Source organism: Poeciliopsis prolifica, unplaced genomic scaffold (assembly GCF_027474105.1).
Source record: "Poeciliopsis prolifica strain line A6 unplaced genomic scaffold, Auburn_PproV2 SCAFFOLD036, whole genome shotgun sequence".
In the NCBI taxonomy this organism is placed as follows: Eukaryota; Metazoa; Chordata; class Actinopteri; order Cyprinodontiformes; family Poeciliidae; genus Poeciliopsis; species Poeciliopsis prolifica.
The window spans coordinates 4,573,875-4,580,148 of NW_026562411.1; the positions used below are offsets into that span (position 1 = coordinate 4,573,875).

General features: G+C 33.8%; 1 pseudogene; it reads left to right on the plus strand.

Moving 5' to 3' along the window:
- The first annotated feature begins 1,767 nt into the window (after positions 1-1,767).
- Positions 1,768-5,246, plus strand: LOC129374373 (heat shock 70 kDa protein 12A-like; annotated as a pseudogene).
- Positions 5,247-6,274: the final 1,028 nt, after the last annotated feature.

Here is a 6,274-nt window from a genome sequence, read left to right on the forward strand (position 1 = left end):
AGTATTCTCTGGACTTTCTAAGTGTGCTCTAAATTTGTAAAAGTAATGATTACTCCAAGGTTTCTAAGTAATAATAAAAACTAAATTTACAATTTTTTTTCTGGATTCTAAGTTTGTTCTAATTCCTTTTCTGGGGTGCAATAACAGGAGTCTCTCTGCACAATATTCTAAAAATGAATCTAATACTGGTCTAAATAGTGAGTACTCTAAAGTTTCTAAAACATAAGGTAAAGAGTGACTAATAAACTAAAGTCTGGATTATGAGGTTGTTCTTATTCCTTTTCAAGGTTAAAAGTGAGTACCACAGTTTGTAACAAAATAAAATGGGCAGATCTTGAGAAACCTCTTTCACAAAAAAGATAAAATATGTATTGGTCTTTCAATAGAGAACTGGAGAAATGCGCTACACTAGAGAAGTCACTTATACCTCTTGTGTGATCAGAAAATGCTTGTGAAAATGCAACCCCTCCACACCATCCAGTCTTCTGTCTTTCTGAAACAACCCGCACTGCACAAAAGCAAGCACATATGGTTTTGGTTGTTACTTGAACTTACTGATTAAATCAATAAAATAGATTTGCAGACAGACAAAATAAAGTTGTTTTTTTTTACATTTCTTTGCTTGGGATACAGTAATTAATTATTTAGAATTTAATAATAAAACAGAGAGAAAAAGAAAAAGAGAGAGTATGTGACAAAATGCCATGATATTTTAGTTAAAAAAAAAAAACATAAAGTCTCTGGTGTTGCATTTTGGTGTTGCAGTGGTTTGGGAGTGAGAGGCAGCATCTACAAACTACTCACCAGTTATTTTCCCACAACTTTGTGGTAAACTGAACATGTGTCATTACAGCAAATAAAAGTACCACGTAATCCTCAGATATTAACTTCAGTTACCGGAAAGTAAGTTGTGGACTGACAAAGTAAAGAAACAGAAAACATTTGCTTCAAAGATATGAATGCATCTTTTTAAGATATCTTCAAGATCAGCTACTGTCATCAGTATGACAAATTTATTTCTTTATACTATGCTAACTTATATTACAAACTTAATTTAAATTAACAAAATGGGAGTTCAGCCTCCACAGTCTCCAAAAGTCCAAAGCATACAGTATGTAGTCTATCTCATTATTTGAGATAGTGATTCATAATGCCATTCAGCACTATGTTGAATTGCATTAGATACGTTATTTTTGAGACACTCAAAGAACATATTTCATTATTTTGTGTATCTCAAAATAATAAAATAGTATCTCATTACATTGAGATAGTATTGCATTGTTTTAAGTTACTATGTCATTATAATGAGATCATTTATTTTATTTTTTTTAACAGAGTGGCCAAAATGGACTTCCAGAAGAAGGCAATGACCAGGCTAAGGAACCTCATTTGATCACATCAAAATTAAATCTTGCATGTAAACAAAAAATATATACCTTCTTTTATAATCATGAAGGCCACAAAAGCCAAGCAATCTCTATTTCTTTGTGTTTTCCAATGTGAAAAAAAATATTTCAAATCTACATCTTTGATTCTTCAAAATAATTTAGTTAATTCATTATTGTTTAGCACATATTAACATTCCATGTTGTGATATTATTTAAACAAGTATTCTGTTTTATGTTGCATGATTCTTTGTAACTTTGAGCTGTAATCATGACTTGTGTTATTCTCACATCTTATTCTGAAGTGCTGTTTTCAATATGTCACTTTCCTGTTACTCGTTCCTTTCTTGTCCAGAAGAGAACTGCGGCTGTTAAGCAAGAGCGACACTTGTTGAATAACCTTCACTTCGTTTGATGAACTTTGGATGGTAAGTCAGTCCTGCCCACTTTCAGACAGTAAATATGTGAAGTATGAATCTTAGTAATTCATTTTTATCTTTGTCTTTTCTAGAAGGATCTGCTTCCACAATGGGTGACTCCTTTATCATAGCCATAGACTTTGGCACAACATACAGTGGATATGCCTTTAGTATAACAAACAGAGAAGAAGAAATTGAACCAAGATTGAAGTTTTGGGGGGGAGAAGTTGGACTGGAAACTCCAAAGACTCCAACCTGCATCCTGTTTGATGAACAAGACAATTTATCAGCTTTGGTTACAAAGCTAAAGAATATTATATTTCAAAGAAGAGTGAAAAAGTGAAAGATATGTTCTTCTTTGATTGCTTCAAGATGTCGCTCTACGGCAAAGTGAGTAAAACTTATAACATGGTTAAAAGCTATTAGACTATGGTGTGATTTCTGATAAGTTTTAGCATCTACACACAGGCAACAAATTAAATCTAAAGCAATCTTCCAACAAGACATAATTTTCTAAGGAATTGTTTTGTTTTGTCATCTCCAGAAACTTAACAGAGATCTGCAGATTAAAGCAGCCAATGGGAAGTCAATGAAGGCACTGAAGGTTTTTACAGAAGCTCTGAGATTCCTGAAGGATGATGCTCTGAAAAGCATCAGTGACATGACAGGAAAAAAGTTTATTGTTTCTGAATTCACCTGGGTGCTGACTGTTCCTGCCATCTGGGATCCTTCAGCTAAACAGTTCATGAGAGAAGCTGCAATGCAGGTAACTCATAGATGGCAGCATCACCAAACAAGTTTTTTGTATCAACAAAAAAATTTGTCTTAAAAATTTTTTAAATTGGTTTCAGGCTGGTATTATAACTGAAGGCACTGAAGATAAACTGGTCATTGCACTGGAACCAGAAGCAGCTTCAATCTGGTGTAAGAAGCTTCCAACTGAGGGTTTCATTGCAGAAAACCAAAAAGAAAACAAAATAGCTGAATCTCCTGGAACTCGGTACATTGTTGTTGACTGTGGAGGTATGATATAATTTACTGAAATGTAAGCTTTTATTTATGTCTGTTCCAATCTGTCCAATAGATGGGTGACATGCAGTATGATGGTGTGCAACAAGTTCTACTTTCATTCGTGAAAGGATGGATGTAAATCAGATAATAGGAGAGCAGAGCAATCATAATGAAGTTTAATAAAAACAAAAAAAAATATATAATCTAAAACCCAAGATGCAATGAAGGTCAAATTATTCATGCACGTTTCAGATTTTATACAATCGTCAAAGGGGCTGATTAATGTATTGGCAGTATTTTGAGATATGAAATATTTATGGAATATAAAAACAAACAATGCTGTATTTCCATAGTATTATATTTTTCTATTGACAAATTACTCATTTTCTCTAAGAAACAACCTAAAATAAATAAGATGCACAACTGAAAAAAGGAGGGACAGTTGTTTAAATGTTCCGATCTTACATTCAAAACATAATTTATATTTCTCCCAATAAAAATATTTATATTTTAACTTAAGATTATGGTTTGTGAATTAATCTCTGTGGTTCCCAAATTCAATAGTCATAAAGCCAGTGAATGGTATTATATTGAGCTACGTTTAGAAAATAAAATGTTATTTATTGCCTTTTATTTTTTGACCAAAGACTTTCACTGTGTGTGTTTCAGGAGGAACCATTGACATCACTGTTCATGAAATCCTGGAGGGAGGAGCAGTAAAGGAGCTACTCAAGGCCTCTGGAAATGACCTGGGAGGACAAACTGTGGACAGAAAATTCAAAGAGTTTCTCAGAGAAATATTCTCAGATGGAGTCTGGGATGAATATGAAAGAAATTATCCCAGTGAGGTTCAGAAAATGATGTATGATTTCACACTTTTCAAAAAACAAGATGACGATGCAGAGATTGATTGTCCTTATAAACTTGGAACAATTGCTCAAAAAGAGAAATCAATGGAGGACTTCTTTGAAGGAATTCAAGGAGCCTCCTGGGATGACGGATCTATTGTCATCTCTAAACAGAAGCTGAGGGGGTTTTTCACTGAGAGTCTACAGGGCATCACACAGAGTCTCAAAGAAATCTTGACTAAAGGTCTAAAAATTAACTATATTCTGTTAGTGGGGGGCTATGCCGAAAGCCAGATTTTGCAGACACATATTAAGGAAGAATTCATGGATGATTGTCAGGTTTTGTGTCCATCGAGGCCACAAGAAGCAATTATGAAAGGAGCTGTACAGTTTGGTAGAAATCCTGCAGTAGTGGCATCTAGAAAAAGTGCTTTCACATATGGAGTTGAGATTATGGAGGAATTTAATTTTCTAAACCACCCGGAAGATAAGAAATTTACAAATGAGAAGGCGTTTGGTGTGATGATATCTTCTTGACACTGGTCAAAGCTGATGAGGATGTTGGTTGGGATGAAATTCAAACTAGGACTCTGAAACCAATAGAACCAGATCAAAAAGTGGTAAGGTTTACCTTTTATCACACAGAGAAAATATACGTAACATATGTGGATGAGGAAGGAGTGGAAGAAATTGGCTCATTTCAGGTTGAGTCTCCTGACACAACACTTGGAACGAAACGTGAGATCGAACTGAAAATAAAGTTTGGCTTCACAGAAATGACAGCAACAGCCACTGACAAGGAGACAGGCTCAACAAAAGCAGTCAAGTTAAACTTCATGACGAAATAGTGAAGATGATTCACAGACATTTTCTCTTCATTCAAAAAACACACAAGAAAGGATATTACACAGTGATTGTTTGTTCATCAGCTAATTAAAAAGCTAATGAATCTTGGGGTTTTTTAGTGATGTTACAAATTAGTAGTAGTATTTGTTTTTTTTTTAAACTAAAAACTCAATTCTTTAATTTTGAGTGAAAGCAATCATGTTGGAACCAATGTTCCAACATGACTGATGAAAAAAATAAACATGACTGTTTTTATTCCATCTGGAAATAATTTCATGTGACTGGCTCTTTTCATTTTCTAAAAACAATAATTATCTCAGAGACTTCATAAACCTTTGTCTACTGATGACAGTTATGATGTGTACATTCAGATCTTAAAACAAACAGGCTCCAAACCTTTCTTCTACCGTCTTCAGTCCGTCAGTTTTGCAAATCATTCATCTAATGCCGGTTTTTTCTCACAACCAACAACCAGTTTTGTTTCCTTTTCTCAGATTATTAGCTTGTTTCATTCTCTCAAACAAAGATATTTTCTTTTGGAAGCTGTAATTCTGGATCAGCTTGTCCAATAAAAGATAAACAAACAATCTTTATTTCAAGTGAAAGACTGTGTCACACAATTCATTAACTGTTCTTTTCCAGATATTGATCCCTTTTAATATTTTGATAATCTTAAGTGAAACAAATCCATTTGTGGTGTTCTGTGAAATAAAATCTGAATCTTGCATTTTAAGTCATCTCTGTTCTACTTCATGTTTGATATGCACCATGACCTACAAAGGCTTAGAAAAAATTTTCTTGAAGAAATTGATGGCTCTTCTAATCCTATTTAATGATTAACAGAAAATATTTTCTCTGGATGTTGTCTTACCAATCTGTTGTGTAGTAGCATTCAAACATGTCTGTATCACCTGCCAAGAATTATAAGAATGATAATTTCCTGAAAAATATGTTCCCTTATATAAAGGTGACCAAAGTCTGAACTTTATCTTTAATCTGAATTAAAACCTAAACTGAGTCAAAAGTGGTGATCCTCACTGCTACCTGCAAAACCCTAGCTGGCAAGTCCTCAGGTGTGATCAAGTTCACAGTAAGATCTGACAAGAAACTTATCCCAACACTCTCCAATTGTAAATAATTCACTTAACAAGACTCTAGTAATAAATAAACTCGACATTGGCAAGGATGCAATCCTCTTTCTTCTAAAAAATAGACAAAGATCTTTTTCTAATTGTTTTATATCAGTGAGATATTTCTTTTTATATTAAATCCTTACACTTCCTTTGCATTACGACGTTTTCAAAAAGTCACTTAGTTGAAAAACTTCCAGATAATAAAGCTCGCTAATAAAACGGTGAACATTGAATTTTAAAGTCTAGACATCGATTATTGTTCAGAAATACCTCCCTAATAAGAGTTAAATATTAAATATTAAAATAACAATAGATGGAGGAATAAGTCCAGCACTGATGTTTTTCAACACCAACGTACAACACATGCACCCGCTTCAGATGTTATCAACCCGACCCGAGGCACAAGGTCGATAACATCCCTTAGTTGTTATCAATGGGGCTGATAACCACTGATAATTCCATGGATTGATAACAATAACGTCCGAAGCAGGTGACTCAGGTATGGAATAAACTAATAACTTCTCTCTGCAAAATACAAGAGCTTATTAACAAATAGAATTCAACCCTGCAGTTAACATACTGAAATCAACAAACTCTCTAAGCTAATAACACTCAAATAAACTAAGTAAAAG